Source organism: Vipera berus (assembly GCF_964194415.1).
Source record: "Vipera berus genome assembly, chromosome: 10".
Taxonomy (NCBI): Eukaryota; Metazoa; Chordata; class Lepidosauria; order Squamata; family Viperidae; genus Vipera; species Vipera berus.
In genome coordinates, this window is record NC_138213.1 from 22001741 (window position 1) to 22013961 (window position 12221).

At 47.2% G+C, this 12221-nt stretch overlaps 1 protein-coding gene across 1 annotated transcript in view; it reads left to right on the top strand.

Moving 5' to 3' along the window:
- The window catches only part of HYDIN (HYDIN axonemal central pair apparatus protein), a 350217-nt gene that overhangs the window by 97357 nt on the left and 240639 nt on the right, over positions 1-12221 (top strand). The gene's annotated exons all lie outside the window — the stretch shown is intronic.

The following is a 12221-nucleotide window of genomic DNA, read 5'->3' on the forward strand; positions in this document are numbered from 1 at the left end:
GCGCTTGGGTCTATACCCATCGCCCTCACCCACAGCCCAGTCGATGCCTTAGTGGATGCCTGGGAAAGGGCGGCTGCCGGGGCACTTGACTGTGTTGTACCCTTGCGACCTCTGACCCGGCGCAGATCCCGTTGGGCTCCATGGTTCTCTGCGGAGCTCCAGGAGATGAAGCGTCAGAGACGGGGTCTAGAGAGCTGTTGGAGGTCCAGCCGATCCGAATCTGACCGATTGCAGCTAAGAACCTTTATAAGGTCTTATCTTGTGGCGATGAGGACGGCGAAGTCTAATTACTTCGCTGCCCTCATCGCGTCCACAGATAATCACCCGGCCGCCCTGTTTAGGGTGACTTGCTCCCTCCTTAACTAGGAGGTGAGGGAGGATCCCTTACAGGGAAAGGCCAAGGAGTTTAGTCATCATCTGGCGGACAAAATCGCTCAGATCCGGGCCGGTTTGGACTCTGACTGGGCAGAGTCTGACGTGGAGGAATCGGACGGTCTTGAGTATGTTATCTGGACTGAGTTCGATCCTGTTTCCCCTGATGATGTGGACAGGATCATGGGGAGGCTGAGTACCACCACCTGTTTGTTGGATCCGTGCCTCTCCTGGCTGGTTTATGCGGCCCGGGAGGAGACACGAGGCTGGTTCCAGGCAGTAATAACTGCTTCTTTGAAGGAGGGTGTCTTCCCTGCCGCCTTGAAGGAGGCGGTGGTGAGACCCCTCCTCAAAAAGCCTGCCCTGGACCCGGCTGTTTTAAATAACTATCGTCCAGTCTCCAACCTTCGCTTTTTGGCGAAGGTTGTTGAGAGTGTGGTGGCGCATCAGCTTCCTCTGTTCCTGGAGGAAACTGATTATCTGGACCTGTACCAATCGGATTTCAGGCCCGGATACAGCACGGAGACGGCATTGGTCGCGCTGGTGAATGATCTCTGGCGGGCTCGGGACAGGGGTTGTTCCTCTGTCCTGGTCCTATTAGATTTCTCAGCGGCTTTTGATACCATTGACCATGGTATCCTACTGCGGCATCTCAGGGGGTTGGGAGTGGGAGGCACCGTTTTACGGTGGTTCTCCTCCTATCTCCTGGGCCGCTCGCAGTTGGTGTTGACGGGAGGGCAGAGATCTACCCCGAGGCCTCTTGTTTGTGGAGTTCCTCAGGGGTCGGTTCTCTCAGCGGCTTTTGATACCATCGACCATGGTATCCTGCTGCGGCGTCTCAGGGGATTGGGAGTGGGAGGCACGGTCCTTCAGTGGTTCTCCTCCTACCTCCTGGGACGTTCGCAGTCGGTGTTGGCAGGGGGACAGAGGTGGACCTCGAGGCCTCTCGTTTGCGGAGTTCCTCAGGGGTCGGTCCTCTCGCCTCTCCCGTTCAACATCTATACGAAGCCTCTGGGTGAGATCATTCGTGGTTTCGGGGTGGGGTATCATCAGTACACTGATGATACCCAACTTTTTCTTTCCACCCCGAACCAACCCAGCGATGCCCTCGCCGTGATGTCCCGTTGCCTGGAGGCGGTCCAGGTCTGGATGGGGAGAAACAGGCTTCATCTCAATCCTGCCAAGACTGAGTGGCTGTGCATATCGGCATCTCGGGTTAACCAGACCATTCCACCTTTAACGATGGGGGGTGAGGTGTTACTCCCCGTTGATAGGGCTCGCAACCTGGGCATCCTCCTTGACTCCCGGCTCAACTTTGAAGATCATATAGGAGTCGTGACCAGGGGGGCTTTTGCCCAGGTTCGCCTGGTGCGCCAGTTGCGACCCTATCTGGACCGAGATGCCCTATGCACAGTCACTCATGCGCTCGTGACCTCCCGTTTAGACTACTGCAATGCTCTCTACATGGGGCTGCCCTTGAGGACCACTCGGAGGCTTCAGCTGGTGCAGAATGCAGCCGCGCGAGTTGTGATGGGGGTTTCCTGATACTCCCATGTAACACCTCTACTCCGCGAGCTGCATTGGTTCCCAGTTGCCCTCCGGGTGAGATTCAAGGTGCTGGTGATGACCTATAAAGCCCTAAATGGCGAGGGTCCGGGATATCTGAGGGAACACCTGCTGCCGGCATCAAGCTCCCTTCGTCCAGTGCGCTCCCACAGGGAGGGTCTTCTCAGGGTGCCACCGGTAAAAGATTGCCGGCGGATAACACCCAGGGGGAGGGCTTTCTTAGTGGGTGCACCTGCCCTTTGGAACCAGCTGCCAGTGGAGCTTAGGACTGCCCCCGACCTCCGTTCATTCCGCCGGGACCTCAAGACCTGGCTCTTCGAGCTCTCTGGCCCAGGCTGAGAATTTTAATTTTAATTTTAACTGGGGTTTTTATTTGTTCAGGGATTGATATAATTTTTTAATTGTTTTTAACTTTTGTATTTTTTGTTTTAATCACCCTGTAAACCGCCCTGAGTCCTTCGGGAAAGGGCGGTATATAAATATAATTAAATAAATAAATAAATAAATAAATAAATATGGACACATAACTAAAACAGAATATCAGCAGATAGCCTGAGTCTGCAAAGATGAAGTCAGGAAGGCAAAGGCTCAGAATGAACAAAGACTTGCAACAAAAGTCAAAGATAATAATAAAAAAAGTTTCTTTCAACATATAAATAACAAAAAAATATCAAGGAAACAGTCGGTCCAATAAAGAGAGAAGATGGCAGTAGAGAGAAAGCAGAGCTGCTTAACTCATTCTGTGCATCAATCTTCACACAAAAAGAAAGCATAGCCCAACCTACCAAAAAACATAACTGTAAAAAACAGAGAAGAAATAAAAAATTAAAATAAGAAAATGGTAAAAGAACACCTGCCTGACCTGATGGATTATATCCCAGAGTTCTGAAGGGGCTGGCAGATGTTATCTCAGAAGCACTGTATCATCTTTCAAAAATCTTGGATCACTGGAAACACCAGAAGATTGGAAATTAGCTGATGTGATTCCCATTTTCAAAAAAGGGGGAAAAACAGACTCAAAAAACTACAGACCAGTCAGCCTGACATAAATTCCTAGGAAGATAATGGAAAAAATAATCAAAAAACAGATCTGCGAACTTCAGCAAGGCATTTAACAAAGTAGACCACAGCCTATGTCTTGTTAAGCTAGAAAAATGTGGGAAAGACAGCATCATCACCAGATGGATTTTTAACTGGCTGACAAACTGCACTCAATGAGTAGTCCTTAATGGTACTACATCTACATGGACAGAAGTAACCAGTGGGGTACCACAAGGTTCTATCTTAAGCCCAGTACTCTTCAATATGTTCATAAACAACTTAGATGAGGGAATAGAAGTTTAACTCATCAAATTTGCACCTAACACTAAGCTGGCAGGAATAGCCAGCACCTCAGAAGACAAGCTCAGAATCCAAAAAGATCTTGACAGAATTGAACAATGGGCCCTATCCTTGGTGGAGCAGTGGGCTAATGCCTCCTTAAGTAACACCAGCTGCCTGCAATTAGTGCAGGTTCGCATCCCACCAGGCTCAAGGTTGACTCAGCCTTCCATCCTTCCGAGGTAGGTAAAATGAGGACCCAGATTGTTGGGGGCAATTAAGCTGACTTTGTAATAATGCCGCTTGGGGTGTGTGTGAAAGCCCTAACAAGCAGGCATATACATAGAATGAAGGCTACTGCTAAGCTTGTAAGCCGCCCTGAGTCTTCGGAGAAGGGCGGGATATAAATGGAATTAAAAAAATAAAATAAAAAATAAAAAATAAATAAATAAATAGTTAAAGGGAAATTTATGAAATTAGCAAATGATGCAGAACTGGACAAGATATGTTTTATCCTAGAAGACTCAAAACTCAAACTCAAAATAATCTGTAAATTGATAGTTAGTGAAGTGTACGGAATAGCAATGAAATGTAATGAACATAATGAATAATGAATAACTGTAAGAACAATACAAAGTTCTTTACTTCAGAAAAAAATACAATGCTAAGATACTGTATGGGAGATACCTGGTTTGATAATAGTATAAATGAAATGGATAGTATTAGGGATAGCATTTCATCACAAGCCGGATACAAGTGTGGCCTTTCTTCTGAAAAGACAAGTGTAATCATAAGCTGCACATTCAGAGAAGCTGCAACACATGGAGAGAAAAGGCAGTGAGAAGGCTTGGATGTGTGAAGGGGAATTACATGAAAAAAATGTCAAAACTTTAATGTTTCATAGGCTAGGACATGGATTTAAATTATGGAAGGTAGATTTGGATACCTGATTTGAGGAACATGGTTATCTAAATGGTGCTTTTCAGTTCTGTGCTTCTATGAAATAGAAAGGTAATTGAATCCAGATTTTTAATATTGAGAATGTGATATTGCTCACCCATCCCGCCCCTTCTGTACAAAGCAACCCAAAAAGGAAGGAAGAATCAGTAGCAGAAACAATCTTCTTACAATCTGTAATATGGTTGAATTCATTTCCCATTGAGGAATTTTCAAAGGATGATAGTGCAGCCATAGAATTGCCATCAATGTGTTATTTTTTCCTTAATCACTCTGAAAAACATTCTTGATTACCAGAGGTAGCAGCTACCAGTTGCGACCTGTCAGATATCCTCCAGACTGCCAGCTCGCATTTTTGTAGTTAACAACCACATATTTTGTTAGGGTCTTATACTTCTGATTAATTTTTGCTGAGTTTACAGTGCTGCCTTTGAACCAATTCCACTACATTATCAACATAAAACTGGGCTTCAATCTAAAACCCCTTAGAGCCCTGCTTCAAGAGCCCCTTCCTTGCCCTTTTTTGATTCTGACTGGATGGTCTTCTGTGCTCTTCCTTTCGGGGAGGTGACGCGTTCACATGATGACTTTGTTTCCCCAAAGCCCAAGTTTGAGAGATATGATAAGGGGAAATCAAGGAGTTGGCCCTCTTTGCTTCTCCACCTCTTTCTTCCTCGTCAAGGAGGAGATGAAGAAAGAGCTGAAGGGAAGCATATAATAGAGGCAACTTATATCTGCTGTATGTAGAAATTATTTTTGGTCTCGGCTTGTATGTGCATATTTTCTCCTCAAATGTAATAGCTCAATTTTCTCATTTTGTTATTCTTTGCCCACTGTTTCAATGTCCCAAATTCATCTGCAATTTCATTCTATTATTTTCATTCTGCTGTGATGGTCAGCTTTCCCAATATGATAAATATGCTAAGTAGCCCAATCTTATCATCTAATAATAAAAATAGAATGACTATGGCACGAGAAAGCAAAGATACTGTCAAGTGCAGGAAATCAGGAGTCAAGGAGGTTCAAATGAGTACAAGTTTGTTCCATGCTACCTCTAAACAAGAATCTGAATTACTAACAGTCAAAGCAAATTGGTGGTAAATAAGAGTCAGTGGAATTCAAGGAGGGCTGGTCTTAGATTTCTTGTGGGCACGAAGGGACTGGAGACTGATGATGTCCCTTGGTCTCAGCCTGGTTATCTCCCACAGATACTGCCAATAACAATAGATTATTGGGTGCGATTCCAAAACATCTGGAGCATCAGTTGGACACCATCAGTCATCATCAGCAATCAGGTAGCAGGGCAGAGACAAAAATGCAGAAATTGTCCATAACAGCCCATAAAGTTCTAGCACTAGAGAACTGCATGAAACAGTTTGAATGTCAAGCCCAAAATGATTGGCAGGTTGAGGAACATCAGAAATGCGGATCTGGAATTAGAAAGTCTTCCAACAATGGGGCAAGGACTTTGCTTATCATGCAGCCCCTGGCTGGCTATGTGTTTCTGTCAGAACCCATTCCTATTTTATTTCATTTCTGTCTATCCTCTCTGATCTAAGAATAAATCCCACCTTTCCCTGGGTTCTGCCATACTCCCATGGCGGAGGGGGGATGTGCCTGCAGGGCTATTACTTTCACTTCCTCTATTCGCTAAAATGTAATCCTTTACTTTGTTTATTGGGTCTGTATCCTCAACAACTTGTTTCCTGCATTATTTCTCTCTCTGAACTCGTATCTTTTAAACTGTTAGTTAAGAACAAAGGAGGAAATAAGGAATGTAACCTCAGTGCCTGGTTTATGTCTAAACTCTCAGAGGAAGGTGTGGAAAAGCCGCCGACCTCGCTGCGTGAGCTGGAGATGGGCCGATGTTATCTTCCCAGTTCCCACAATGGACTTAACACCTGAGGATTGGCTATCCCACATCGGGAGGTTGATCTATGGGGTGGGGTCCTGCTTGGGGACAGTATAATCTACTGCATTGCACGGAAAAATCTCAGATCCTGTCTATTATGCCTGCTATCACCTACTCTTAATAAAAGTTCCTGTTTGGAAGAAATTGTTTCCAAGAGTTCTGCTTTCTTAAGATGTGGGTTTGAAGTGGGACCTGACATTAGACAGGATCTGCATTAATAGTCAACCTGGAAGGAAGACCCTTACCAGAGGAGTTTGCAAAAACTACAATGTCACTGAGGCAGGGAAAAAGGAACCCACTGCAAAGTGGGAGCCCTCCCTCCAGCCAGGACCCTGCCAGCTATCGGGATCCAAGACACCCTACTCCTCGGAAGAAGAAGTGGGAGAGATGTGCAGCCATAAACCTCGGTGGTTGATGGGCGTTGGGAAAAAAGACAAGTGGGAGAAGAGATCAAGAAAGGTGACCCTGAGACATGGCAGCCACCAACCCGGATGGAAGCAAGAAATGGAGAGATCCCTTCACCTTAGCGAAGAGAAAGGATCCAATGAGGAAAACCCTTGGCGCTCTTGGGGATGAGAAACCTGAACCCCGCAGCTGCTCCACTACCTTGGACCGCAGCCAGAGAGACACTGAGGGGGAATGCTCCTGGGGACGTCCACTGAGGCAGCTGTTCTGTACCAGCCTGCTACCGGCCCTGCAGAAAAAGCAGGGACAACCCCTTTACAAACGGCAAGAGGCTGGAATAAAGCCTGCCAAATTTATTAACATAAAACAGACACCAACCATGAAACAGGAGCTATGAAACAGGACTATTCAAGCGGTTGCCTTCAGCAAACCAGCCCTCCCACACATTCCCCTTTTATAAAGTTCAGGGCGTGGCTTCTCTCTGCCTCCTTCCGAGGTGCCCCATTGCCTTCCTCTGTTTACTCCTGATTGACTGCCTCCTGAGTCAGGCGTCCTTGAACAGGGCCAGCTGTGGGTCATCTTCATCCACGCTGTCAGGCTCACACAGCTGGGTCTCTGTCGTGACCAGGTAGGAGGGGCCTGGCTGAGGGCTCTGCAGAGCCTCAAGGCCATTATCAGCAAGCTCTTCAACACCCCCCTCCTCCTCCTCTGAGTCGTCCGACCCAACTGCCGAACCCACAGGCTGACCCTGAATCACAACAGCAGCAGCCACCGCTTTGGCAGCCCCCACTCCCCGCCTATCTGCAACTGCCGATCAGGATGGGAGACAACACCGTTGACGGCGAAGGTACCAATCCATCCAAAGATTCCCGCCACTGGACATGAAATTCAGGGGGCAGTCACAACGCTTGGGGTTCTTCCTAACCCAAGTCCTGAGCTACATGGAAGAGTACGGACGAGACATCCCCAGCGACAACGTCTGTATCCATATCGTGCAATCCGCTCTGGACGGGGCAGCTGCAGACTGGATGGTGAACCTGCATGATTCCAATGCCCCAGAGCTCCACAACTTCAACCACTTAATGTCCTCTCTGAGAAGGCGATTTGAGGACCCCCTGGCTGACTGGAAAGTCCACGAGAGAATCAAAACGGTGAGGCAGGGTAGACGCCCAGTAGCCAAATACACACAAGAATTCCGGGCCATCGCCAACAAGCTGAACTGGCCAGAAGACATCCTCCTTAGCCATTTCAAAGACAACCTAAACTACGACCTGTTGATGCTTGCCTGCCTCAAGAAGACTTACGCCAACTCGACGAATGGTATGTCCTAGCAAAGGAAGCAAAGATCAATCTACTGAAAAGACACCGCAGAGAAAAACCATGGGGCCACTTGCTTCCTGAGCCGTCGCGCAAACCAGCAAAACCACCGGCCACGTCCAAGAAATCAACAGGCTGTTTCAAATGCAGGAGAGAGGGGCATCGTGCCATACAGTGCCGCTCGAAAGTCCCTCCATGCAACCCAGACCGATCACCAGCCAGGAAATCAGGGAAGTCACCAGCCAAGCCACGAGAACCCACCATGAGGGCAACAGAGGCAGTAGAGTCCCCACCATCTGCTACGCATGGGCAGGAAACTTCCAGCTTACACTGCAGAGGTGGCAGATACCTTGGACAACAACTCAGAAGGTGAACTCCTGGTAAGTGGACCCATCGTGCCCATCCTCAAGACAGTGACTATATTAGCCCCCTCCATGCCCGAAGCTGTCAAAGTAAAAGCCTTCATAGACTCTGGCTGCACCTGCTGCCTCATTAGCCCGATGCTAGTGGGGAATTTGGGCATCCCCATGAGGAGGCTGAGACAGCCGATCTCATTCAGCCAGTTAGATGGGTCCATAGCGGTGTGTGTGTGCCAACTACCCTAGTCACTTTACCAATCCATCTATCCCTGGGGGACCAAGAAGAAGACATAATATTTGTAGTGACACCAGGCATGGAATGCCCAATGATCCTGGTGCTGTAGTGGCTAAAGAGATAGAACCCCTGGGTAAATCGGAGGACGGCAGAACTCAAATTCCCAAAGGGGGATCATGTGAACTTAAAACCCCAAAAGGTCCCACCAATCCTAGGAATGGAGAAAGCATCAGTGGGAGAAGAGAAGGGTTTACCAGAAATACCTGAAGAATACCGAGACCTTGCTGAAGTCTTCAGCGAGGAATGGGCGGATAAGCTCCCTCCTCACTGATCCACAGACTGCAATAGAATTCAAACCCAGTGTTCTGTTTCCCCCCCGGGGTACAAACAGACAAGCAGGCACGACTAGCAAGGGTTAATTCCTCAGGCTTTAGTAATTGCCTTCTGATAAGGCCTTGGCAGCAAAATACAAACAATCAGCCAAAATAGGCTCGTTACCTCAAGCGTCTGCTGGAATGAGATAACTTCCAAACAATTACTCAAAATGAGTCCAAGCAAACAGTCCAGAAACAGACGTACAGAAGCGTTGTCAAGAATTCAGGCCAGGGTTTCAAACAGGTAGTAAATCCGACAGAATTCCAAAGATGTGACCAGAAGTTGATTAAATTACTGTTCGCCACAACGTCCTGAGAGCAGCCACACCCCCTTTTGTACCTTGTGGGGTGTGGCTCAGTGACTCAGCTAATCCCTGACCCTCCTACTTTTCCTACGCTGCTGTAAAAGCTTGGCTCTGCGCCGTTCTCGGGGATCTAGCCATGATTCATCTCCGCTACTCTCCATCTGCTGCAGCTGCTCTGGCTCACTCCCAGCCTGGCTAATCTCAGGGTGCTCCTGTCGGCCTTCAGATGGAGACGGAGGCCTTGCCAGAGGGGAGGGTCCCGGAGAGGGAGGCCTTGCCAGTTCCTCCCCATCATCCTCAGAGTCCTCTTCCTCGGGTAGGACAGGCTCGGGGCCACAACACCTGGGGCAAAACTCCCGAAGCCCAGACTGTACTCCATGAGCCCTAAAGAGATGGAGGAGATGGAAAGATTCATAATTAAAAATCTAGAAAGGGGATTTATCGAACCTGCCAAACCCAAAGTGGCTGCCCAGTCCTCTTTAGGGAGAAGAAGGATGACACTTTGCATTTGTGCGTGGCTTACTGCGCCCTGAATGCAATCATGAAGAACATGTTAGCCCACCTATCGAAAGGAAGGATTTTTAACCAAACTAGACCTAAGAGAAGTGTACTACCACGTTAGGATTAAGGAAGGGGACGAATGGAAGACCGCATTTAATTGTCCAATGGGATGCTACCAATTCAAAGTTTTGCCATTCAGACTACAAGGGCCCCCCGCAGTATTTATGCAATTAATCAATGAAGTGTTAAGGGGGCACTTATTTAAGGGGGTCCTGGTTTCTTTAGATGACATTCTTATGTTCACCAAGTCCAAAAAGGAGCATGTCAACCTAGTCAGAGCAGTTTTAAAAAACCTGCAAGCTGCCCACCTATATGCCAAGTTATCGAAATGCGAATTCCACCAGGAAAGAATAGACTACCTGGGGTATCGCATATCCCCACAGGGCATCGAAATGGACCCCAAGAAGGTCAGGGCAGTACTAGAACGGGCACCACCCTGCACAGGAAAGCAATTACAAAGTTTCCGGGGTTTCGCAAACTTCTACCACCAGTTCATCCCTTCACTTGCCCAAATAGCCCTGCCCCTCACGAACTTGTTAAAAATGAAAGGGGGGGCTCAGTGAAACCCAGCCAGCCACTGAATTGGACAATGGAATGCCAAGTGGCATTTGAGAGGTTAAAGAGACTTTTCTCTGCCAAACCCGTACTGAGGCACCCGGACCCAGATAAACCCTTTGTAATACAGGCGGATGCAAGTGATGTGGTAGTGTGGGCTGTATTATTACAAGAAAATGATGATGGGGTACTGCAACCATGTGCGTACATGTCCAGGAAACCCATTGAGATAGAACAACACTGGGCTGTGTAGGAAAAGGAAGCGTACGCTGTGTGGTGGTCATTACTTACATGGCACCATTTTCTTGATGGGGATAAAATCCCCTTTCAGGTCTGGACGGACCACAAAAACTTGGAAGCACTAAAAACACCCAGAAAACTAACTCCTAAGCAAGCCCGCTGGTCCCAGCACTTTCACCAATTACATTTCATGCTCAAACACTTGCCAGGGGAGGGGAAAGAACCTCCTGGCAGATGCACTGTCTAACATGCCCAAATATAACAGCACGTGAGCCACTGATTCTAAACCATTCATGCCCGAACCACAACTGGCAGCACCAGTAACCACCAGGGCCCAAGCCAAAATAAAGCCGCAGCTGAGTAGCCAAACCAGAATCGAATTCCGGAAAACTTTAAAAACAGATGAATGGTTCCAGAAAAATAGACATGTGTGCACGATCAAGGATGGGTTGCCATGGGTGGGGGAGAAGTTATATGTACCAGCCACCCAGAGGGTCATTTTCATGCAGCTGTGTCATGATACAAAATCAGCAGGGCATTTTGGATTTGTAAAAACTTTACATTTAATTAAAAGGCAATTTTGGTGGCCATCAATGAAAAAGGACATAGAAGGTTATGTGGCTAGCTGCCCAGCTTGCGCAGCTGCCAAGAGGTTGCAAGGGAAATCTCCTGGACTGCTACAACCAGTGGCGAATCCCTCAGCCCCATGGAGGGAAATATCAATGGATTTTATAGTGGAATTACCAGAAAGCAATGGAAACACTGTCATCTGGGTGGTTATGGACCTGTTCTCAAAACAAGTGCATTTTAACCCTTGCCAAAATATCCCCACCACAAAAACCTTAGCAAAACTATTCGTGCAGCACATCTACAGACTGCATGGGGCATCCCAACGCATCATATCAAATAGGGGAGTGCAATTTACATGAGAATTCTGGAAAGAGCCTTGGTGGAGCAGTGGGCTAATGCCTCCTTAAGTAACACCAGCTGCCTGCAATTAATGCAGGTTCGCATCCCACCAGGCTCAAGGTTGACTCAGCCTTCCATCCTTCCGAGGTAGGTAAAATGAGGACCCAGATTGTTGGGGGCAATTAAGCTGACTTTGTAATAATGCCGCTTGGGGTGTGTGTGAAAGCCCTAATAAGCAGGCATATACATAGAATGAAGGCTACTGCTAAGTTTGTAAGCCGCCCTGAGTCTTCGGAGAAGGGTAGGATATAAATGGAATTAAAATAAAAAAAATAAAAAAAAGAATTATTATCCCTCTTATGGACCACTCAGGGACTGTCATCTAGTCATCATCCTCAGTGTAACGGTCAGATGGAACGTTCAAACTCAGTACTTGAGCAATACTTAAGATCCTTTATTAATTTCCAGCAAACGAATTGGACAGACCTCCTCCCTTTTGCAGAAATTGCTTACAATAACGCAGTCCACTCTAGCATAGGCTACACTCTCTTTCAAGTAGCCACTGGTCAAAGTTTCAACCCTATGCCAGAACTAACCCCAAATGAACCAGCAATCCCATCACTGAAAGAATGGATAGCACAATTACAAAACAGGTGGCCAGTGGTTAGGAAAGCCCTGGATAATGCTAGACAAGCATACAAAGCACAAGCGGATAAAAAGAGAGTTGAACCTAAACCATTCATTGTAGGAGAAATGGTATATTTGTTTACAAAATACCTAATATCCCTACAGTCCTGTAAAAAAACTTGGTCCAAAATACATAGGACCTTTTCC